Below are 25,748 nucleotides of genomic sequence, written 5' to 3'. Positions count from 1 at the left end.
TAACAGGGGGTGCACTTTTGACTAGCAGGGCTGTTGCCCACCAGATGTAGCCTGCATGTTGTTCCATAGCTCCAAGGACTAAGGCACAAGCAGTGCTGTGTGATGTTGCAGCAGCAGCAGCACTGCCCCAGGAGGCAGAAGTGGCTGCTGGGGCTTGGAGCCCAAGGACCCTGTGTGGGCATGGATTCCCCGTTGGTTCTCACAGCTCAGGCTGCGTGTTCTGTCCTCCCCTTCTCACAGACTGGGACTAAGCTACAGCATGCTGTGTGATGACTGCCAGGGGACTAAGAAGAGCCTGGATGAGCACTGTGGCAGCCCCAGGACCCTGAGCAGAGTTCACAGCAGCCCAGGAAATCCATCTCCCCTTGCTGCTGGAGGATGCGATGCTGGCCTTGCTGGCATGGCCACCATGGCTCACAGCAGCCCTCAGGGGGTAGGTATATCCAGTGGAGTGGGGGTGTGCGGTGTGCACACACACACACACATCCTGGAAACAGTACACAGCCACTTGGCCACACCTGCCTGCTGCCAGAACTTCTGAGAGCTAGGCCTGCCCTACACAATCCTTTCCATCCTGACCCTTAGCACTGCCAGGGTGGAGGCCACTGTGCTATCACTGCTTGCAAGAGCCAAGTTGCCCTTTTCATCTCAGATGCTGCACCCAACACTATGTGCTATTCAGGCTTCTCCAGTTAAGGCTCCTCCAATCCCTGCAGCATACACCTGTCCTGGTCTCTCTCCAGAGTGCAGAGCAACTGTCCGTGATGAAATCCACTGCAGGACTGACAGGCCTGGCCTCTCCCCTGGAGTTAGGGAGATATGCCTGTGCTCCCGTGAGGGAGTTCCCCAATGGATCCTGCTCCCTGAGAGCCCAATGCAGCGGGGAAGGGGAGGAGACAAGGAGGGAGCCCTGGCTGCTCCAGAAGGAGCAAGGATAAAGTGCTGAGAAGGACTTTGTTTGTTTGCTCTAACGAGGACTGGTAGACCATTGAGTGTTCCTGGGAAGGTGGACACAGGAGGATTTACCACCTCAGGCAACATGAGGAAGAATAGGAGCGACGGCGGGCTCGTGGAGACAGGAGTTGTTCTCTAGGATGTCACTCACTCTAAGCACCCAGTGCACTTGGAGTGACTGAGCTCAGAGAGTGGAAGATGAGCTGCAAGGTGAGATCCTGCACAGATTAAAACAGTCAGCTCCAGTACTGTCACTCAGATCGAAGAGCTAACCACAGGCCATGTGTACTGGATGCTTGCTCTAAGTTAATTGTCATCAAGATGAACCAAAGTCTTTGCTTCTCCCAGAGCCAGACAACGACAGAGGACTCTTCTAACTTATGTCCTATAATCGACACTCCGCACTGGCATTTGCCACCTTCCTGCCATTGAGTTCTTCATAAAATATGTATCTGATCATGCTGTCCCCTCTTCTAGACAGCTCTGAGGAGACATTCTAGGAGCTGGCCCCACCCAGCAGTACAGGAACCTCTTCTCACGAGGAGTTACTGGGAGTGTGCTTGAAGAAACTTGTTTGAGTGCAGGTTGGGGAGAATCCTCTGTTCTACTCTGTTTCCCTGAAGATTATGTTTCCACCATTGATGCTGGGACCCTCTCCTGGCCTATCGTGGGTTCCTTGTCCCCCAGCCTGTCCATTCCCTTCCCTAGTTTCAAGCTTCATAGCCACTCCTGATTCGGCCTCCTGGTTGTAGTCTGCTGGTGCCAACCCCAGAGCAGCCTCTGACATGCTCCAAAGAATGGAATTGCTTGAGTGTCACCAAGGCTGAAAATCACTATGGCATTACTAATTCTGGAAAGATTTTCAGAATCAATTTAGACTATTATATGAGTGTAATAAAACGTAAAGCCAATTATAGTCTTGCATATTGCCAAACTTCCCAAAGAAGACTAAATTGTGCAATAGTCGATAACAAAAAAGCTCATTACAGAGAATAGAATAATTGCAATTTTATAAAACTAAGTGACAGAGTTTGTGTATTCAAGAGTGCTGACTAAAATAATATAAACAAATTGTTGAAAATAATTATCTGAGTGATAGGGTTAGGTGATTATATTTTGTTTTTATTGTTTCACCATTTTCTCTAAATATTCTACAACATTCTAGTAATTATATAATCTGTAAAGACACAGTCAGTAGAACGGAAGTCTTCACTGCTGTTGATGAACGTTTATTATTGACAACTTGGCTATTTATGAGTGGTGAAACTGTGTGGGATTTATATTTTCATCTTTCTAGTTTTTAACTGGATAATTTTATTGTTTATAAAATGAGCTACCTATAATTGATTAAAATATGCTTTAGAGCATAATTTTAACTTAAAGACATTAACTATCACTTTTGCATGGAAAGTTAGAAGTGTGTTAATCGGAGTGTGTTTTTCTGAGATTCTCAAAAATGCTGGTTTCTGAGTGATAAGGAGTTTCCAAACTTCTAGCCATTTCCCCCAGAGTCTTGTTTTTTTGTTTGTTTGTTTTTCTCAAATCCGTCTCTGGAAAAAAGCTCTGTGACAGTGGAAAGGAAATGAAGATTACAGTCTGCAGGAGATTTCAGGGGCTCAGTGTATTCCATCCCTGGGGAGGTCAGGAGAGAGGGAATCTGGATCCCTAAAACTGCAACTAGGCAGTGCATGTATCTTACCCACCACTGACCCCTCTTTATCTCCCGCATAGAACATGGCCGGGAAGTAGGAATTTTGCCTCTGACTGTTCCCCAACCTGGCATGTCTCCCTTTTCTAAGTGACACAGGCTTGAATATAGCAGAGGAGGAAGTATATAAGTGTTACTCCTTCTGGAAAGGAGAGGCAGCACTTCCTGCCTGAGGCCAGGAAGCAAATATCACTCTTTCCACCCATGAGTTATTTTTCTCCTGGCTGCTGTAGGCATGCAGAATACAGCCAGACTTTGCGCCTAAATCTTCTCTTGGTCTAAGATACAGGGGATGAGTGATGGGCTCTCTGTGGCTTGCTGTCAACCTAGCCATGCTTCTCCATATTACTCAGCACATGTGGAGGCTGTCATTGCAAAATCTGAATTAGCAAGTGATTAAGGAGTGCAACTCAATCTCAGTGTTCAACCTCAAAACACAACTAGAAAGTTTGGTTGGAAAGTATATCAATACATTTGAACATTACATATTCATCTAGCAACACTGCTTATGCAGCATTATCAGAAAATGCACCTTTCTATACAAATTAATTTGCCCATAAATGAAAATAAAGACTTTGTAAACATGGAAACTTTTAAGATTTTTTATTGATTTCCCCTCAAATGGGCCACCCTGTACACTAACAAATGGGAGAAAGTTCACCTTTTGTAGATGTAGAAGAATCATTCTTTGCATCCACTCAGGACTAGGTCTTAATGTACTGCGCCTCACTCACAGACTACTGAGCAGGAAGAACTGCACTTGCTGCCACTGTCAGTTATGAGAGTTCTGAAGTGGTTTGTGAGATAGGAATGAAATGTACAGAACTTCAGGCACCATGAGGAGAGGATGCTTGTAGGTTGTCCCCAAGCTACGGTGTATTTTGAATTAGTGCTAATCAGGGTGACCAGCCTCTGGGGAGTTTCCTGGGATATAGCGTTCCCAAGTCCCCAGACCTGGACATTCCCAGGGCCATAGGCAGAAAGTCACCTTGGCACTTACCACTGCAGCCCAGTAATGCTCGCGGGCAGTGTAAATATTGCTTCTGAGGTTGGAGCTAGATGTGGATGCTTGTGGGAACTGCTGAGTTTGGATTGTCTTTTGTTTCTTGGCAGTGCTCATTTCCTCTGCTGCAGGTTCCTGACACAGGTGGTACCAAGCTGTCTACCATCTCCTCTTCCAATCATGCCTGTTGCACTGCCTCTGAGCTATCTTCTCAGCTTCTCTTTCCATTGTCTCTCCCTGTGACATTCTCAGTCTCCCTGTCTCTGAAGTGAGACTCACTTCTACATCTGTTTTCTGCCAGCCAGCTAGGGTCCTCTAACTTCATGAAGACGACACATGTGCCTCATCAGATCTTGCCTGCAGGTCACCTGCTGTTCTTCAAGCTTATGTTTGAAGGCTTCTACTGTTTCATCTTCCAAATGTCTTTTTTGGTGGTTGAGGTTCTCCAAAGGGCCCAGGAAAAAAATCTCATTTTCCCAAGTCTCTGCAAATTTAAAATGGAAAAGTAGACTCATCATTAGTAAGTCCGGGAATTAGGCAACTGGGTATATGGGAACAGATGGTTTTGTGAGAAGGATTCTCAGACTCACACTGTCCACTGTGGACCAGAACCATGATTCAGGAAGTGACTGCTTTGCAGCTATGGAAGGCAGCATCATTGGCATTTCCAGCACATCAGACACCACACAGCCCTGCAGACCACAGGCTTTGGCATCATCCTGGAGCACACTAGCAAGGTGCACTGAGGAAGGAGCACCTTCTGCCAAATTATGCAAAGTTTTTGAATCAGTTACAAGGCAGGTTTTCCAAATTCTTTATCCAAGAAACATCTTATGTAGCCGTGTTCTCGGGAAAACAGTTTGGGAAAGAGCTATGCCTTAGTCTGTATGTTGTTGCTATTGCTGAGCACCACAAACTGGGTAACTTGTTAAGAAAAGAAGTTTAGCTGATGGCTCTGGAAGCCCAAGAACATGGCACTGGAGTGTGCTTCGCACCTGGTGGTCTTTTCTGTGTTGGGGGACTCAGTGCAGAGTCCCAGGGCAGCCCCATCATCATATGGCCTGGCAGAGCAAGAATGTCAGCTCTGTTCTCTGCTGCTTCTGACAAAGCACCTCCTGATACCATCAAACCCTAATCACGTCTCTCTCGAGGACTCCCAAGACCACTGACATACAGTATTTACATACAACCTTGTATTTGACATCGGGACACACATGTCCAATATTATAGCCTCTGGGGAATTTACAAAAAAAAAAACTCATTTCATAGATTTAACCCTATGCTTTCCAGATTGTCCCATGGAACCCTGCTGTATTTAATGTTCACGCTCCATGACAACCCGTGCTATGAGGGTTCATTGCTGGAACATCAGTGTAAAACATTTTGCCACCTTTGAAATTAATTCCCCTTTGCTGATTATCTAAAAGATGTCAAATTTTCTAAGATGTGGTGGCAACTCTGGGCCCTTTTTATAAGTAAAGAAAAAATTTGCTCCTAACTGGAGCAAAAAACATATTCAAAGGATATTAATCTCTTCCCAAATGACTTAGGAACAGCTCTGGCTGATTTATAAAAAAAAAATTCTCATTTCATAGATTTAACCCTATGCTTTCCAGATTGTCCCATGGAACCCTGCTGTATTTAATGTTCACGCTCCATGACAACCCGTGCTATGAGGGTTCATTGCTGGAACATCAGTGTAAAACATTTTGCCACCTTTGAAATTAATTCCCCTTTGCTGATTATCTAAAAGATGTCAAATTTTCTAAGATGTGGTGGCAACTCTGGGCCCTTTTTATAAGTAAAGAAAAAATTTGCTCCTAACTGGAACAAAAAACATATTCAAAGGATATTAATCTCTTCCCAAATGACTTAGGAACAGCTCTGGCTGATTTAGAGAGATGGGTTAGATTTCCTATGCAGAATTCTCAAGTTCTGCTGTTTTATGATGAGATACTTGGGGAAACTTTTGGAGAAATTGCTGTATGTATTTTGCTTATAAATTCAGAATGTTTATAATTACCATAAGACAAATTCTTCTGCCTAGAAATAATACTGTCTTTGAACATCAAGAGGGGAAAATCTCTTGACTAAACACAGCTAAGGCTTATGAAACAGATGGGTCATCAATATTTCATAACTCGCTTTTCATATTCAAGGTTTAAAGTACTTTATAAACCTAAGCACAGCATACTCACAAGCTCTCTCTTAGGCAAGAAAGTGGCACGTATAATTCCACAATCCATCTCACACTTGGAAATGGAGCCATCCAAAAGCTTGTTCTTTGACTTTTTGGTTGTTAAAAACCATCTGCAGAGATGAAGGTTCACTGAGTTGGTGCACAATTAAAATGGAAAGGCGATGGAAAGGAGGGAGGTGTGCAGGCTCACATAGAGCAGTCCCTTTCTGGGGACCATCAGTTACAGTCACATGGGGGGATTTGGTCTCAGCGCTAGAGCTTGATTCAGTAGAGGTGTCCTGACACAAGCTCTTCAAGTGATTTTCTGCTCTCCTGCAGGTTGAAAACTGTGCAATAGAGAAAAGAGCCATAAGAATGCTTATGGTTAGGCTCTGAACTGGAAGCTGAGGCTGGGATGCAGGCCTGAAGTAGAGAAAGGACAAGGACTCACCAGAATCCCTTGAGTGGAGGTTGAGGCAAATTTCAGAGGGGCCATTTTGTCTCTCTGATTGTAAAGAATGAAGAGTGGGGACTTTGGGAGATGATCCTAGACTAAATACTTATACAGAGGCCTAGGAGGGCACAGGACATAGGTTTGGGGTCCTGCAGGAAGGCTCCCCACCAGGGAAGTTTCCACTGTGTATGAGACCCACTGATCACTGGGTATCTAGCAAGCTGGTCCTCATCCTCAGCAACTCAAGTGAGCTCTGCTCAGTGAGGTCTCCAGGATGGTGATCACATAGGTGCAAGGATGGAGCACAGGTTAAAATGGGCATCTTTCAGAAGCACCTAGGTCTGAAATGTGAGGACCCTGGCAGATGGTGCCCATCATTGACTGTGGCCCCCGACCGCTGGTCCAGGCTTTCTATAAGAGGTGACCAAAATGCACATTAGTGGCCCAGGGTCCAACTGCTCCTCCAGATATGAACAGGAGCACTTTGGCAGAGATCCTTGGCTGAGCGACCTCAGCAGGACAGACACTTTCGCTGAGCACCTTGACTTAGGATCCGCGTGGTGCAGGAGGGACAAAGCCTAGCTGGCAAAAGCCTCTCCAGGAGGAGCAGCACTGAAATTCCTCCAGAGCCAACATCTTCCAGGGACACAGGGAGCCTGAGCTCTGAGCAAGAGGAAGAGTCTGGTTGAGCCTGCTTGCTGTAGGCATGCAGATGCGTGGGCCTTGTGAGGTGAGATGTTCTGACTCTGGTGACCTGCCCTCTAAGGAGCAGAGGGTTTTTTTTTGCAGAACTCCCTGCTCATCTCAGTGAGTCAGGACTCACTGGTCACTGCCTGGTGTTCAGTGTCTTTGTGTGGTTGTCCTGACACTAGATGATTCTACCCATTCAGTAGAAATGGTCTTCAGATCAGGAGCTTGTATCTTTTCCTGGATAGTGGTTGATGTGCAGTTGATCCTCTCACAATGCTAGGCAGGTCAGCAAGCACAACTTGGTTGCCAGGGATTTGAATCCAGGTATTTAAGATATAGGTATTGAAGACAGGTATTCGATAAATTACAGGAAGCATTCAACCTGTGATGAGGAAACAGGTGTTATGTTAGATGGCTTTGCCCAAATCTCTGCTAAAGTCACCTTGGAGCACATTTAAACTCAGCTGAGGCTGAGCTGTGGTTCTGAGTAGTTCACGTGTATGCAGTGCTCTTTCAGCTGAGGACATTTGCAACTTGGAATGGGTTTACTGGGAATGTAGACCCACTGTAAGTCAAAGAGCAGTGGTATATCTGGCAGAAAGCTAGGTTAAATTTCTGACTCCCAAGCTTGTTGGCAAAGCAACCCTAGGTGGGACTCCATAATCAGTGATTTAAAAGATCGCTAGCCCATCAGAATTTCCAGAGTGACCTTTCAGTCATTTCCCTCACTCAAATTCCATCAGATCTGTTGTCAGCTCACCATCCAATCACCATTAGTGCATGTCATTATGAGCATGGGACATAGCTGGGTGAGTCCAGCTTCAGCTTCAGGTCAGCTGAAGGCCATTAGTCTGACAGCAGATCAGCAGAGGTTTTGTATTTTCCTTTTCTTATCTAAAACCTCAAGTCATAAAACATTCACTGATCAGAATTAAACTTGGGGCTTTTGGGAAACTTTGAGTCTTTATAGGATGGTGGGTCTAAGACTGTTGCTAGTTGGAAAGTTTCCCTGCAGCCTAGGGCAAGGCCGGTGCCTCTCTAGCTGCTCTCATAGAGCAGCTCAGCTCTGCAGGCTCCCAGCTTTGTGTGGATCCCTCTGCTCTGGGGCTGGGGTCTTGTGATCAGAGCCATCCTACATCACCATATCAGCACCAAACTCCAAACAGCAGCCAGCTGGTAGGTCTGAGTGCCATGGGTACCCTGTACATTTAATTGGCCTTGCTTTCTTTTTTTGTTTTGGTACCTGAAATTATCTGTCTATCTGTCTGTCTGTCTGTCTGTCTGTCTATCTATCTATCTAATCATCTATCTAGCCATATGCCCATCTATTTATATATCTGAGTATAGCTATACTGAAAAATACTATAACGAGAAGTGCTTTAAGATCAGAATATCATTTTTATGCTTGAATTCTGGTTCTTCTATTTATCTATATATTTTGGACATTTTAGTTAATAATTCTACACTTAAGCTTGTTCATCATGGCAGTCATAGAGCCTTTCTTTTTGCAGTGCACTTTAGGTTAGAGACGAGTTGGCACCACAGTGTATAATATTCCTTTATGCCCTATATGGTTTCTCCGATTTTGAGTATCTCATTTTAGGACTTCCTTCTATTCAGGGCAGGACTCCCCTCCCCAGACACCACTTCCTCCAACTCTACTGTGACAGTTTATAACTCTGCTTGTTTTTGGTAAACATCAGAGTTCAGAGTGCCAGTCAGGTGTTTTGGAGTGTCTCTCTGTTTTGGGTTTTGTTGATATATTTCTCATGATTAGATGGCTGTTTTAGGAGTCTGGGAGAAAATCTATAGAGATAAACTTTTATTATTATCACATTGCATCATCATGGGTGTACACTGTTAAGATGACATGACCTTGGTCACCTGCCTGAGGCTGTGTTTAGGGTACTGTGGTATCCAAGATCAGATCTCAGGACAAAAACAGAACATGAGGTAACAGCTAAGGAAACTTCAAAAGCATCAGTTTTTGTCAATAATAATGGGCTGGTACTGGTTCATCAGTTGTGACAATGTATCCACACTCATGTAAAGTGTAAATCACAAAAGAAATGGGGCATCAGCATGTAGAAACCCCTTATATTCTTTTCAGTTTCTGTGAAGCCTAAAATTGATGCAGCCTAAAACTGCATGTGGCAAAGCTGGCTGGGAAAATAAGGGGCATCTGTCAATTACAAAATCCCAGGACAATGTTAAATCATTTCTAGGACTCTGTTATGGGGAACTCCTCTTGGGCTCTGAGATGTGGATGGCATAAAAGAGCTGAGATACCAGAGGAGCTCCTGATCCTGACTCCTCACAGTAGTACACTTGCATCTCCTAGAGTGCACTTTTATTTTTGCTTTTATCCTTTCCTCTCTGTTTAGTCCAGGTTTGCTCTGCAAAGGTAGTTCTCCCCTCACTTTCAAATCAAAGTGAGGGTCACCCCTCACATTTCTAGTAAACTTTTGGCACCATTTTTGGCTTGTTTCATTCAATTCTTTGTTGGAGGCAAGAAGGACCTGTAATACTTTTAATTGGCAAGCCATTTCTAAAGGAACTACCCAATTATAAAACCTTTAAATTTTTAGGAGAATAAATAAATGAAATTATTAAATAAAATTTCCTGTGCTTCATTTTCTTAACTCTTTGTTGATGTATTTTCAGGCTCTATTGCTTTATTTATTTTTATTTTTTTAGCATCTCACACAGCTAGTCAAATTTAGCTTTATCACACTTTTGTTTTTCACCTTAGCCCTGCTGGACATAAGCTTCTGTGTTAACTTCTGCTTTGTTTCATTTTGTTTTTGCATGTTTGTTTGTTTTTGAGATGGGGTCTTGCTATGCAGCTCATACTGGTGTTGAACTCACTATATAGCCCAGGTTAGCCTCAAACTCACTTTCATTCTCTTGCCTCAGCCTCTCAAGTGTTAGGGTTGCAGGCATGTGCCACCAAGACTGGTTCTTTCATTTTTGTATGCATGCTGATAGGTTGTTTTTTCTTGTTGGTAAATAACATTCCAAGATGTGGGTTCTACCTGTCCATAGAATAACTTAGAAAAAAACTGAATAACTTAGACAGACTCTGATTTTTACATTCATGAACATTTGCAGAAAGATTTTTGTGTGGTCCTGAGTTTATGAAATATCTGGCTCATGTGCCATTATCATGCTGGGTCACATGGCAGTGCCATGATTGGATTGTGAGAACCTGCGAAAGTTTCCAGTGTGGCCTTGTAGTCCTGCTCCCCACCAGCCAGGAACATGAGCTCATGGGGCTGCACATTCTCTTTAGCACCTGATGGTGTCAGTGTCAGGAGTCAGCCATTCTAATAGGAATACAAGGTCATTTCATTGTTATTCTTCATTGCAATATCATCCTGACTGGATTAAAAAATGCCTAGCAGATTAGTAGAATAGACCTCTGGGTGTGTCTGGATGATTGATGCATAGGCTGGACACTGAGCAGGGGGAGATCTGCCCTGGATATGAGAGGAACCAACCAATAAATGTGTGGCCTAGATGGGAAAGAAGAGGGAAGTGGTTCTATTATTTGGAAGAGATCTGGTCTTTGCCATCACCATTGATATTGGTCTCCAATCCTTCAGACCTCCAATGTAGACTCTTCATCTTTCCAACACAAACCCTTTGGCTTTCTCACATAGACTTCCACTGGACTTTGTAGTTAGCTCCAGACTTTTGACTGGATTCTGCAGCTCTACAACATGAAGATTTGCATTCTTCCACCCCTGACTCCACAAACAGCCACTGTGAGATTACTTAGTAAATCCTTCATGTATTTGTTCCAGTAGTGGACCCTAACTGATACACAACATTTGATGAGAATTAAATGAGCAACTGCTATTGAGGTGATTTTTCTTTTCATGCATAGAAGTACGTTTTACCCCTGACCAGGATGTAGTGTGCTTTGGTGGTGGCCTCTCATTACCCTTAGCCTGGCTTAGCACCTGGCTCCCCTCTCTTGGATCTTTCAACCACTCAGCCTATGCTCAGGCCATTTCACAGGGCCAATCCTCACTGTCCATGTCATTATATGTTGATGAGGTCACTCTGCTCAAATGTCAAGGACATTTGCTACTCATATGGTGTGCAGCTCTCCGAAAGCTCACCAGTGAGTGTTTGCTGGATATCCCAATCAAAAAAAAAAGAGTAAAGGTCTGGTATTATGGATGTGCTTAATTTAAATCTTCTTTCTTCTGCTCTTTGTTTAAAAATGAGAGCTTTAAACATGTCTGTAGCACTCAGCCTCTGAAGACTATCAGGTGCATTACACGTGCAGTTTGGAGAAATCTGAGGCCATCTGGGACCTAAACTGCCCACAGACCTGTGGGTGCCCTGCCATCTCTTTCTCCTTCACTGGCTGGTGTTAAGTTGTCAGGGTATCATTATGGAACAGCTGAGCCTTTTAAATATGCATCCCAACTCTGAGTTCTGATGTGGTTGTAGTTAGCACAATGTCTCACACCACATGCTAATTCCTTGTTGAAACAGGCAGAATTGGAGCTATCATACTCCTTTCTAAGCTTTATTCCAACAGTTATATTCACAAAGACTTTTCATCAAGCAAAGTTTTTTTTCAAAAACCCTAGGGCTCTCTAGAGAGTGGTAGAATTTAGATTTTGTGTACTAACAATGAAAGTCTTTAAGGCAAAATGACATACTGTCTATGGTTTAAGAGCAAACAGGTGTGCACATTCCTTAAGCATAACATGAGATGTGGAAGAAACAGCTTGATCCCCTGAGCTGCTGCTGTTACCCATGCCAAAGCAGGGCAAAAGGAAAAACAAACGAAAGCAATCCTGTGATTCACTGGAGCCAAACTGACTTAGACTTCTTTGTGGGTTACTATAGTGAATGAGAAGGTTAACATTTCTGCTATATTAAGACAGATCTGTAACAGGGAGTAAAGACTAAGTCTAGAGTCTACCAGAATGTGATAACCATAGCGATTCACACTTTCTTCTCATTGAAGTCACAAAGACATGTTTTAAACTCACATGGAAACAGAAAGAAGGAACAGAAGAGGTCAATTGTTGACATAACTGGGGTTTGTGTGTCATGGACATTAACTAATGTGTTTTATTCAGGAAACCAGATGAGTATTGTTCTATTAAAAGACCGGAGGCAGTAATAAAGCTGCTTAGAGAGACTGTATAAAGTATTGATTAGAAAACAAAAGGTAACCAAACAAAACATCAATAATTTGCCATCCACATTGAATAGCACCAACTCAAACAAATATTTTAAAAGTGGATAGATCAAAATTTGAAATTATAGAAGGGATTTTAATTCCAAGCAATGGTGTGACGGGTTGGAAGAGATCAATCTATTGTGTTTGAAGTAAGATCAAAAATGATTTTTATACACTCATTTTCAGAATTAATTCTGATACCACTGAGGTATGAGACATTTTTAAAGAAAGTAACCAACATTTCTGTCTTCAGTTCAGGCAGCCTACTTTCGACTCAAGTACATGTATAGCAGATGAAAAAGACAGTATATGAAGGCAGCATTTTAGTTGAGATTTCATGGGCACAAAACCCCAGAAAATCAAATTTATTGTTCCCATGGCAACAGTAATTGTGCCACATGGCATATTATAGTAATCATGGCAGTGAACACTAGAGTTACAACTGAAACAAATTTTAGGCTGAAACTCTTTATTTTCTATTGCTTGCAATACTCTTCAGGAAAATTTTCATTTAGGCCTCTAACTCTTAAAGTCTGTCTCTATTGTTTGTGAATAATACTGAAAGTCTGAGGAAATACAGTTCAAAAATTCCAGTAAAGGGAAAGCCTAAAAAATTAGTTTTCTTTTACAATTGTTTCATGTTGCTTTAACAGATTAGCATCCTAGGTAACTCACAAAGAAAAGGGATTTATTTCTGATTTGGAGGCTGGGAATCTCAATGTCGAGGTGCTAGCACCTGGCAGGAAACTTTATGCCTTATCATCCCATGGGAGCTGGAATAGGATAAGAGACCAGAGAGCCAGAGAAGGCTGAGAAGCCATGAGATCTCATCCCTTCATATGAAGCTCTAGAGCCTCAACACTGGTTACCTGGATCTTGTCCAAATGGCAGAGAGGTGGCCCAACACTGTGACCCTGAGAAAGAAGTTCACAGCATATGAATTTGGGGGCACATACAATCCACAGCAGACTCTTCTTGTGTGTATGAAATATACATAAGATTGAGTTTACTCCTTTTCCATGAAAACCATTGTGACAGTGTAAAGTATGAATCCTCTATAAGTAGAACCAGAGATGCAGCTGTGAACCTATACAATCTTGTTGAACTAATAAACAGACAAAGATAATAACAGTTCAAGGGTAGGAACTCTTTTAGCAGTACCAAGAGGAGCACCATGATTTTTGCCAACATATTTTTGGAGGAGCTGGCTCACCTTTGAGTAGGTGGGGTCCCTGGTTGTAAAGATTGACTTCTCATGGTTAGTCTGTGTCTTGACAGGATCACATACATGGCCAGTTTGTCTCCACACCATCACTTCCTCTCCAGTGGAGTATAAAATGTGTATGGAAGTCCACATTTCTTCTAGCATCTTAAAGAAGTGTGACAGACCCCCAGTCCCAGGTAGTAAGTCTGGTGACACATCTTGTCCTCTGACTCTGCAGTGCTCTAGCCATGAGCAAGCTGCCTCAGGTGGGCTAGAAAGAAAGGAGGTCAGTCTGGGGAAGGTTTTAGAGTCCAAGTTGTGGGTCCTGGGGGAAGAGAATCTCTGCCTCAGCACCAGACACTGTCAAGTGTACCTAGGATGCTTGGAAATCCAGGCTGAGAACCCAGCAAACAATAAGAATACCAGAACACAGAGGGGGAAGACACGAGGAATGAAATGAAGCACCAGCCACATAAACATTTTTGAAACCTTGTCTTCCCAAGACCTCCCAACCATGGAAAATATCAGATTCCTTATGTTTAAGTCAGTTTAGGTAAAGAGTTTTTTGACTGTCAAGGTCATCTTTTCTGATACATGTCATTATACTCTCTGAGTTTTAATTGCCTCATTTGTCAACAAATAAAAATAGCCCATCTAGAGACTCCTGGGAAAATGATAGAGTCATGAACAACAGAGGAACAGCTTCTGTGACATTTGGTGTGCAGACACTGGAATATAGCAATGTGAGGAAGAGAAGGAGGGAAATGGGTCCTCAGGACTCAGCAAGGATCTGAAGGGAGAATTGAAGCCCACAAGGAGAGCAAAGAGACAGACTTCAATGAAGAAGAAGGAGGTGGAAAGCAGCACTTTCTCCCTGAGCCCTGACTCACTTTGTGGGAAGGGTGTCTCAGACCTTCAGATGAATGGAGACTATACAGAGGCCTTCACAGAGAGGCCTCCACTAGTGCAATGAAACAATGAACTCAGCATTACCATCTTGGAAAGGGGCCAACTGAGGTTGGAATTCAGGGCAGCTGGCTCCATCATGGTAAGATGGAACCAGGTTCAAGTCTTCAGGAGGTCAAGGAGCCAAGTTCAAGCCAGCAGCGGTAACACAGAATGTTGCAGGCTGAAAAAAATGGGTTCCAGTTTCACAACCAGAAACAAGCCTGAACTTCAGAAATAAAGATGCAGGCTTGCTGGGATTATCCACTACTCCACTACAAATCTAGGGCTATTTTATTGGGATTAATCAACACAGATCTGGTCTCTGTCTGCCCACTTTGTCTACTAGTGACAGCAGAGATACACCTTGAAATGCATTTTTTTTCTTATTTCTTTTCTTGTTTTTTTTTTGTTTTGTTTTCTAGTTTGTTCTTTTTTAATGTGTGAACATTGTTTCTAGTTTTTTTGTGGTTGTTTTGTTCTTTCTATTTCTTCCTTCTCTCTTTCTTGCCTGTCTTCACCAGTTTCCCAAAGTTTTCTATTGTCCTTTGTGCTATATCTTTGCTTCTAATCCTTTTCTCTTTTTCTATTTCTTTATTTTTTCCTCTAACCCCTTTTAAATTTTTTTCTCTTAGAGTAAAATCACCATGCTAAGGGGATATTTACTGTATACACTTTTCTGGTTTGTTTTAGATTTTGTTATATAAGCAGAAATCTAATTAATATAGTTAAAGTTTGCAAATTAATATTTACCATGGTTATTTATTTTCTACAGTGTGTTTGATGCTACTGTTATTGATGATTGTACTGCTTTGGCCAAGGTGACATAATTGTTCTAGTCAGTTGTTCTTCTTGGTAAGCCAAGATTGAGACTGCTTAAGGGTCATAAACAATACTATAGGCCATTGCCAAAGAACTAGGGGTTAGGACAAATAGGCAGCAACTTCTCATTCCCAATAAATCAAAGAGGAAGAAACTTGTAACAGACTCAAAACCCAAAAGCGAGCTATACCTGGAAGACATCTCTGAGAAGTAGTCATTTATTAAGCATTTTAAACACTGGCAACAAAGCTACTTGTTATACACAATTTACGAGCATCAACCCAGGAATTAAACTAAAAAAAATTGAGAAGACAGTTAAGCAAGACGTGGCCCCAAACATCCAGCTCACCAAAGGCAAATCCAAGGGGTGACTAAGTGGAACAATTGAAACCCACCCACCTGGAGTTTCTGAAGTGGTAAAAATGGAAGTAACAAGAAAGCTATCTGAGGGTCTAGAAAAAAATCAAATCAGAAATAGTTTTTCATATAACTACAGAGAGGGTGACCATTATGAAAGACATGGTTACTGACTCTAGAACAGATATAGATAAAATAGAAGAGCTTAGGAAAATGATGGAGCACTCAACATAGGAAAGAAATGGAATTCACAATAAGGTTCAAATAGACTAACACCTCCACTGTAGGTGTATATAGCAGAATGAGCCAATGTGTGGACAGAATATCAGATATAGAAGACAGAATTGTAGTTAGCAATCATGAAAATAAATATTTTTTTAAAAATAGCAAGGAACCATAGCTGGATACACAATTAACACACAAAAATCAATAGACTTTCTGTCATGAACAATAGACTCACTGAGAGAGGAACTGGAGAAACAACTCCTTTCACAATATCATCCAAAAAATTAAATCCTAGGAATTAACCTAATGAAAGAAATAAAAGACTTCTACTCTGAAAATTACAGCACTCTGAAAAAAGAGATTAAAGGGGATGTGGAAAGACACCCCTTCCTCCTGGGTAAGAAGAACAAATATTGTGAAAATGGCCATACTTCCAAAACTGCTACATAGATTCAGTGCAATCCCAACTGAAGAGTATACTTCATAGAATTTGAGAAAACAATCCAAAAATTCATTTGGAACTGGAAGAGATCAAGAATAGCCAAAGCAATTCTAGGCAACAAAGACAAGGTAGGGAATATTACAATCCCCAACTTGAAAATATAATACAAAGGTACTATGATAAAAAACAGCATGATAATGCCAAAGAAACAGCCCCAAGGATCAGTAGAACAGATTAGAAGATGCAGAAACAACTCCAGACATACTCAACTACCTCATCTTTGACAAAGGAGACAAACACCCTCACTGGAGGAAAGATAATCTCTTTAATAAATGGTGCTGGACAAATTGGGTTTCAACTTGCCAAAGATTAAAACTAGACCTATATCTCTCATCATGCACTAAACTAAAATTGAAATGGATCAAAGATCTGCATATTAAAACAGAAACACTAAACTGGCTGGAAGAGAGGTTAGGTAAAATTCTTCAAGACATTGTTGTAGGAAAAGATTTCATGAACAAAACCTCAGTCACATGTAAACTAGCACACATAATCAACAACTGAGATCTCTTCTGCACAGCAAGAGAAATTACCAAGAGAATGAAGAGCACAATGTGGGAAAAATTTTTTTACCAGTTATTCCTCAGACAAAGGTCGACTATCTAGAATATATAAAGAATTTAAAATCAGATGTCTCAAATTTAAAGACCCAATGCAAAATTGGGCATCTGAAATGAACAGACATTTCTCAGACAAAGAAGTAAAAGCAACAAACAAATACATGAAAAAATGTTCAACATCACGGAGAGATGTGAGTGAAAACAATGCTGAGATTCCACCTCACTCCAGAAAGAAAGGATACTATTATGAAGTCAACCAATCACAAATGCTGGTGGGGTTATGGGGATAAAGGAACCCTTCTCCACTGTTGATGGTAGTGTAGACTGGTGCAATCACTGTGGAAATCTAGGTTTAGAGGTCTCATTTGACCCAGCTATTTCCCTGATGGGTATCTTCCCGAAACAATTAAGAGAATCATACCACAGAGATATATGTGCACCTATGCTTACGTAAGTTGCACAGTTTGTAATAGCTAAAAGTTGGAAATAGCCCAATTACTCAACCACTGAAGACTAGGTAATGAAAACATTTTAAAAAAATAAAGTGGAGTACTACTTAGCCATAAAGAATGAGAAACTAGAGATATTTATAGCTAAATGGATGCATATTGAGGTGATACTCTTAAGTGAATTAAATAGGACAAACATGTGTAGATACTGAATAGTTTCTGTAGTGTGAGAAACTGAAAGTGTAAATAAGGATCAAAATGTATGATAGATAAGGTGAAATAGAAGGTAAAGGTCCAAGAGGAGAGGGGAATTGGAACAGGAAGGTGAAAGAAAACAAGGAAAAGGAATAAATATGAGATAAGGAAAAACAGAAGCAAAGTATTTATAAATGGGGAGGGGTGGAGGAAATGGGAGGCAGAGGAATGGGGGAAAAATGCAATCAAGATATATTATGTAAAGGTACAAATCCCCAGTGATGAATGTCATACTATTGTATGCCTAAAATGTACTAATATACTTAATGAATAAAAAATAGCAAGGGAATAAAAAAAAATCCAAGAGTTGTTGATACAAAGAATAATAATATAAGATTGATCAGAGTCAATGTAAAATCAGGAGATAGCATAGCACAAAATGACATGAAAAACATGTTTGCAGAAGTAATGGAAGAAAACTTCTCATGCAGGTTAAGAGAATTTGATAATACAGATGAGTAAGGCATATAGAACTCCAATTAATTGTGATCTACAATCAAGGCATATAATATTCAATATTCCAGACAAGACACAAGAACTGACTATTGAAAGCTGTTAGAGAAAAGAAGCAAATAACCTATAAAGGAAAGCTCATCAGAATCACAGCAGACTTCTCAACACAAGCCCTCAAGTCAAGAAAAGCTTAGAGCAAAGTATTTCAAGCCCTAAAAGAAAACAACCTCCAAGCCAGACTGATGTACCTTGTAAAACTATCTTTTCTAATTGATGGAGAAATAAGGTACTTCCATGATAAAAAACACTTGAAGAAAATTATGACCGCCAAACCAACACTCCAAAATATTCTGAAGAATATTCTAGAAAGAGATAAAAAAGACTACAACTTCATGAATCCTAACAGAATTAATTCACCAGGCAAAGCAAGCAATTAAAGAGGGGGATATAAGGGAAAAATGCCCCATATTGCAGCAAATCTGTGTAAAATGACATGAACAGAAAGCATAGAACAAATATGAAACAATAAATTGACTTTCATGTATACATTAATATACCCTTGGGTGTTCTGGAACTAGCTTGCACCAGCCAAGAAGAGAAACTTTACATTTGAAAGAACGATGCAAGCTTGGTGACATTGTAGAGTTACACTGAAATAAGTCATAGTGTTGGACTCAGCTATGATGAGTGTTTGAGTTGTTTCCAGTTTGGGACTACTATTTCATAAGGCTGCAGTAACCATTCATACGGAAATGTTTCTCTTTCTCTTGGGTAAAAGCTAGTTGCGGGCCATATTCTCAGTCTGTGGTTAACTTAATAAAAGCTGCTAGGCTGGTTTCCAAAATGACTGTGTTCTTTTGTATTTCCTCCACCAATGCATGAGAGTTATAATTGTTCATATATTTGTTCACACTTGGAAGTTTCAATATTTTTTTACTTTAATTTTTGCTACTCTAATGAGTATATACAAGATATCAGACTGTGATTTATATTTGAATTTCCCCTACTGATTAGTGACATTACACTTATATTCATGAGTTTATTTAATATTCTGTTTGAATGTTCAAGTCTTTGGAATTTTTAAATAGTTGAGTTGAAAGAGTGCATTGTATATCCTTTATGAAATACTATGCTTTGCAAATATATTTCCCAATCTGTGATTTTTTTAAAAAACATGGAATTTTTTAAGGAGTAAATGTTGAAATTTGGTAAAGCAATTTTATTTTTTCTAATGAATTTTGCTGTTTGTCTTTGAAGTTTTTATGCATCCCAGAGTCACTAAGATTTGCACATTTTTTTCTAAGTTTATGGAAGTATAGCTTTTATGTTTATGTGTATGATCCCTTCCCAGTTAGCACATGGTGCAAAGTAAAAACAAGGTTTGTGTTTATTATTTATGTGGAAATGCAACAGTTCCAGGGACATGGGAAGATGCCCTTCTCATGGGGTCATTTGGTCCCTATCCCAGAAGTTGATGGAACAGGGAAGCCCTTCTCTGACTCTGGGCTCTGTTCTACTTTCCCCCTAACACCAGCTATCCACTTTTCTCCTTAGCTGCATAACATGATTCTAAGTCAGGTATTGGTATTTCTCCTTGCTCTTTACTAAAGATTTTGTATATTTTTATTTTTCATGTAAACTTTAGAATCATTTTTATAATTTCTAAGCACTTTTTTCTATGATTTTGACTGAAATTGTGTTTCAGAATCAATTTGGAAAAACTTAGATTTTAACAATATTCCTTTTTCTAATATATAAAAATTGTATATTACCATATTTGCTAGGATCTTTTAACATTTCTCTCAGCAGTGTTTTATGATTTTTTGGTGATAAATTTTGGATATATGTGTTAAATTTATCCTTAAATATTTGATTATTTTGTTTTATTACAAATCTGTTTTGAATTTTAGTTTCTGAGTATGCATTGCTAGCATATAGAATACAATTGATTGAGTTGCCTATTGGTACACTATTTTGTTTATTTTTAAATCTGAGAGGTTACTATTATTCTTTTATACATTCAAAGATATTTCATATTTATCTTCAATTACTTTGCTCTCCTTTCTTTGTGTATCAGAAAATTTCCATTTAGGAAATTCTTATGCTTGAAGAATAGGTTTTAGTAAGAATCTTGTGATTAACTCAATATTTATTTGGCCAAAAACATTTATTTACCAAGAACTATTTAATCAGTTTGTGACTTTCTTAAAGTGGACATAACATTCAACAACTTTTTCTTTTTAGAAAAACTTTATAGTAATGTATATCATGCACTAAACTGTACAAAGTAGTCATGTGCAACTTGAAGGACAGTAATAAAATGAATGCATACAATTGTTATCTGAGAGAAGACATAAAATATCACCAGTGCCTTAGAAGTTATGTGGATATGTGACTGCATCAATTATCTTTTGCCAAATAACAAGTCATCTCAAAACTTAATGCCTTGAGGGCAAGAGCAATTGATGGAGCTCAAATTTCTGTGGTCTATGGGTGATTCTGTGCAGCAGGCTGAATTATCATTCCCCACAGAGAAGCCTGGCTGGGGCTGGAGGAGCAGGAGAGGCCTCAATGGCATGACTGCATGGGCCAGGGTCTGGGGGACCTCCTGTCAGCTGGGTCAAAAGTCTTCCTTAATGATCTCCGCCAGTCCATCCAGCTGACAGACCTAGTTTCAGGAAAAAAACACAGCCTGGCTCTCTGCACTGTTCCCAGCCTCTATGCCCACCATGTATGATATTACCCCCATATCCATTGTGATGCATGTCCAGACTGATATTTATAAGGCGTAAATGTATACTCTTTCTTCATGGGAGCAGAGGAACTTTGCCATGTTTGCAAGTTACAAGAGCTTCTCATTCATAAATGAGCATATATTTATATACATTTGATGCATTTTGAACTTCACATATATGAAATTATATATATGGCTGTATAAGTTTCTGAAACTTGCACAATATTTTTAAAATTCATGATTGCTGGGTTTTTCTGTATGTTGCTTTATTTTTGTACAGTGTTCAATTTATAGATATATTTTATTTATCCTTTTTATTATTGATGGATGCATAAGCTATTTGTGGTTTATTATATTTCTACTATATTTATGATCTTTTCTGACACACGAGTTTTAAAGAAAGCAGCTTGAATTTATCAACATTTCGTTGATTGTTTTCACCACATCTTATTTATGATACCCTCTGGTGTGCTAAAGTCATAGCAACATTCCCCTCTGCTGTCTACCAGCCTTGTAGAGATCATGATATAATTTTCTTTCTATGTGTTTAGTCAATTCCATGATTTATTTGAGGAATCCATTGCTATCCCAGTGATTGAAAGCCTTCTTCAACATGATTTCTATTTTTACTATAAATGTAGGCATCTATTTTACTAATTTTTAAGAAAAAAACATTTGGTCATGTCAATCTTCTGTAGTATAAATGAATTTTATAGCATTAATCTCTACTGACATTTCTTCTGCCCTCTTTGAACTTACCATCTCACTCTTTTTTAATGTGTTAATGTTTAACGTGTTTTTTTCTCACAATAGGCATTTAAGGCATGTGAATGATTGCTGTATTTGAGGATTCTACCTACATCTGCAGATTCAACCAACATCAGACAAAAATCTTTAAGAAAAATTGTATGTGTACTACTATGTACAGACTTTTTCCTTAGTATTCCCCAAATAACATAATATAGCAACTATTTATATAGCATTTACATTTCATGAGGTAACCTAGGGATGACTTAAAGTCATCATGGGGTGCTCTTAGGTGATTATTGAAAATGAAAATATACTGTGCATTCCAAAAAGGCTAGAAGAAAGGAGTTTGAGTGTTTTTGTGCTAAAGAAATAATAGACATTTGAGGTGACAGATATGTTCAATATGATTTAAACATTATACAATATATGTATGTATGAAAACCACATGGTACTCACTAGTTAACACAACTTGTAAGTTTGTATTATTAATCAAAAAGTTTAATTTTAAAAAGTTTTAAAAATAAAATACATAATTCAAGAAAATTAATTCATCATGGGAGCTAGACAGCATCTTAATTCAAATTTTATTTAGACAGAGAATACTTCAAGAAGCAATTGAGTCTGTCAGTTTAGATACAGAAATGAATAAATACATAGTACTTTTTTGTAATATCTTTGCAATTCCAAAGATGGAACTCCTCAGGCACTGCTGCTATTTCTTTCCTTAGTCCTGTGGTGTTTCCTTTTTGAGTGTGTGTGTGTGTGTGTGTGTGTGTGTGTGTGTGTGTGTTTACATGTGACAGAACGAAATATCACCATATCTGGCCTCTGTATGTGGGATCTCAGTGTGAGACGGGGTGCAGTGTCTCTCAGTCCAGGGCAGGCTCTGACAGGGCATGTAAAGTAAATTCAAAATTCAAAACCCTAAATGAGGTAAAAGAAGCTCACAGTCACAAGTGGATTCTCAGGTCAGGTTCCCTCTCTTGAGTCAGCCTGATAGATTAAAGCATGAAACGTCAACACTGGCATGAAAGAGGGGCACACCTTGCAAGGCTGAAGGAAAGGTAAAGTTGTCCCAGACACACACACTTCTCCTGTAGGTGGAAGCACAGAGCAACAGTCCTTCGGGTGGCACCTTTCTTGGTCTCCAGGGTGGCATCCAGAAGCCTTCCTGTCTGGATCCTCATCTGTAGGTTTGTTGCAGGCAGTAGACAGCAGTTCTGTGAGGTCACACATGTGGCAGTCTGTGGGTAAGTTAAGTACCTCACATCTGTGTGTCCAGAGGATGCAGGGGTCATGAGGAGGTTGATGTGAAAACCTGGCCCTGCTCCCCTGAAGCCATTACAGCTCACCTTCTAAGTGGAGGCCATGGGAAGTCACAGGAATGCAGGGCCACCAGTAGAGACAGTGATGACATCACCCTGCAGGAAGGGAGGAGCCTTCTAGTCCTGGAGAAGACAAATCACAGGCAGTGGAAGAGGAAGGAGAGAGGCAGTGTTCCTCCCAGTCATGTCACAGCCATGGCCAATCCATTGTGTGATGCATTCCTCTATTAATATGGAGAGCTGCTATGAAACTGAACTTTTGCAGGAATCAGGCCACCCAGTCAAAATAATTTCGTATCTCCCCACATTCAAATTCACAAATGTGGCCAATTTAAACTCTGAGGAGAACTCTTTGGAATTCATCTCATTCCCCAAATAGCACACAGTCAGAGGTCTGTCTCCTGCTGTAGCTCCTCTCCAAATGCAGTTAAAACAGGTCCTCACTAGAACACTGGGGAGATAAAACCTAACATTGGAGTATAAAAGAGCAACAATTCTCTAATAATCCCACATCTGTTCATTAAATTTTTAAAATGAAAACTTATAAAACATCTGCTATATGTTAAGCTCCATTCTGTATTCTGTAAGAGAAAAGTAAAATTCTGGTAGTTTTATTTTTGTTAGCAGACATTTCAAGAAATTGCCTGAGTTGTTGAGCAAGTGATGCACAATACCCCTGTTTAGGGAAACAGAGAGCAATGGACACCTGGGAACCAGACCCCAAGCAGCTTCAAGCAATGCCCAGCCAAGTGCTATTTCAAGTGATTTCCTTTTCTTGACTTTGCTGAAATAGTGTGTGCCATTTCAGGCCAGCTGAGGTAAGTTACTGGCTAACAAGAACATGCAAATATGGTTCCTGCTGGAGTTTTGTCCTTGCCTCAGTTGTGGAAATGCCTCAGAAGCAGGTACATGCCTGAAAAGCTTTGGGCACTAGACTTTGAAAAGAAAAAGGTGGAAGTTGCTAAGCATCTTTTAAATGACATCAACAGATGCAACTCAATTCCCAGGCCACAGGTTTTTAATAGTGACGTCCCAGATAGACCCTAGCTCCACTTCATTTCTATACAAGAAATAAGTTGAAATTAATTTACAGGTGGTCAGCTCAGCCAGTAACAAATAATTACTTTTCCAGACCCATAGAAGAGAAAAGCATCTACACTGCTACAGTACTTTTTGTTTTCTGTACCCCGTCAAACTGATTAAAGTTCTTTAGCAACTGAGAGGTGGCCTTGACTGCCTTTGCATATGTGGGTCTGCCTAGTGGTAGCTCTCCTTGCAAGCAGCATCTATTTCCAGGTCTTTAGTATGGGCTATTGTCTGGTACAGAGCTGGCTTAGCTCCCGAGAGTTGGGGTCATGTTGTCCATGAAAATCAGATAGTAATTTATCTTTAAACCTATTAGGTCTCTGTGCTTTGATAATAAAAAGCATCACTTTAGTTTTTCTAGTCTATGTTTGTAGTACACAATGATCACATTCATTGTGTAGAGTTAGCACACACACACACATAACATATTTACTTTTTTCTCCATTCCCTTACTCTTCCTTCCTTCCATCTCCCTTCATCGCTTGGTCTCTTTTCCATTTGCACAAGATCTACCTTTCTCTTTCCTATTATCTTTTATTTTGCTCTTTCATGTATTTATACTGTGGTTTTCTCCTATAAGAGAATCATGAAATAGCTAAGCTTGTGTGTCTGATTTACTTTACTTGACATCCCAGCCTCAAATGCTTGTGCCCTTCTTGATGTCCTAGGAAACCTGGAGCTGGCTGGATGATGGGGACATTAGCACTACAGTGTGCTGTAGGGCAGGGACAGTTTGTGCAGTCACTTGCTTGCCTGGGAACCAGCTATGCTCCCTTGGGGTGCTATCCAGTACAACCTTCCACTCAGGATAACTGCTGTCATCATCCCTTTGTGCTCATTACATCCCTGTGAAAGGTAGTAAATACGGAGCTTCCAGATATGGAATTGCTTCCCACAGAGCATTGTTTCTGTCTCTCCAGGAAGATGAGATTCAGATCCTTTAGCACTTTGCTGTCACATTGATCACTGCAAAAGGGTAGACACTCAGCAGCATTGCCCCATTTTGGGATCCAGGGGTCCTGGTCCTTGGCAAGAATATTTTGTCCTGACAGTAATAAAACACAGTATTCAATATTCTGTTTTGTCAAAATGAAATACATGACAAATACCTTTTGTTATCTGACAGTTTCCTGAAACTTTTCATTCTGGGTTCATCAGTAATATTTTTATTGATGCTAGATTAAATTAGAGATGAGCCAGTGGTGTCAGACAATGTCTTTGCCTATGGAAAATGGGACACTTTCCTAATACCACTGTCCATATCACGAACAGCACTAAAGATTATACCTTTGAAGAAAAGACTGCAGCTACTGGCCACCTGCTGTAACTTGGGTCTGGGATGTGGCCCCTGGCCCATGATTGCAAGACTGTCTTAAGCCTGGTATTGCTGAGATGTGGTGGAGCCTTTAAGATGGAGGACCCAAAAGGTACCTGTGTATGTTTGGGGTTGTGGTGGTTGGAGGTGGTGGGACCCATCTCTCTTCATCTCCCTGCCATCTCACACTCAGACAAGAAGTGAATAGATTCTCTCTCACATACTGCATGTGATGCATTCTATCCATACCCTGAGCCACAGAGCTGATCAGCCCTAGATTGAACCCACTGGAACTGTGAGTTAAAATGAGAGAAAGACAATTAAACAGAAAGATGACTGACATCTCTGTGGGCAGAAATGATATTAAAGAGAAAGAAAAATGGAACCGCGGAGACCCTTTTCACTTTATTGTTTGTATTGGACATGAGTCAGAGGTACCAACTGCCCTCAGTGAGTGGGCACTGCTGAAGTGCAGGTGAGGTGTTCGTGACCACAGTGTGAGTGTGACTGTGGATTGGACATCAGTGTGGGTGTGACCACCAGCTGAATGTGGGTGTAGGTGTGTGTAT

General features: G+C 40.5%; 1 long non-coding RNA gene across 1 annotated transcript; it reads left to right on the top strand.

Annotated features, from left to right (window-relative positions):
• The first annotated feature begins 254 nt into the window (after window positions 1-254).
• Window positions 255-25,345, top strand: LOC104847809. The gene is made up of 3 exons (XR_776235.1): window positions 255-433; window positions 21,517-21,609; window positions 25,137-25,345. It is a non-coding gene; the product is annotated as an uncharacterized LOC104847809 (long non-coding RNA).
• Window positions 25,346-25,748: the final 403 nt, after the last annotated feature.

The sequence above is a fragment of the Fukomys damarensis genome, unplaced genomic scaffold (assembly GCF_012274545.1).
Source record: "Fukomys damarensis isolate Sample0158 unplaced genomic scaffold, DMR_v1.0_HiC HiC_scaffold_9, whole genome shotgun sequence".
In the NCBI taxonomy this organism is placed as follows: Eukaryota; Metazoa; Chordata; class Mammalia; order Rodentia; family Bathyergidae; genus Fukomys; species Fukomys damarensis.
This window is presented reverse-complemented; position numbering and strand designations above follow the sequence as displayed.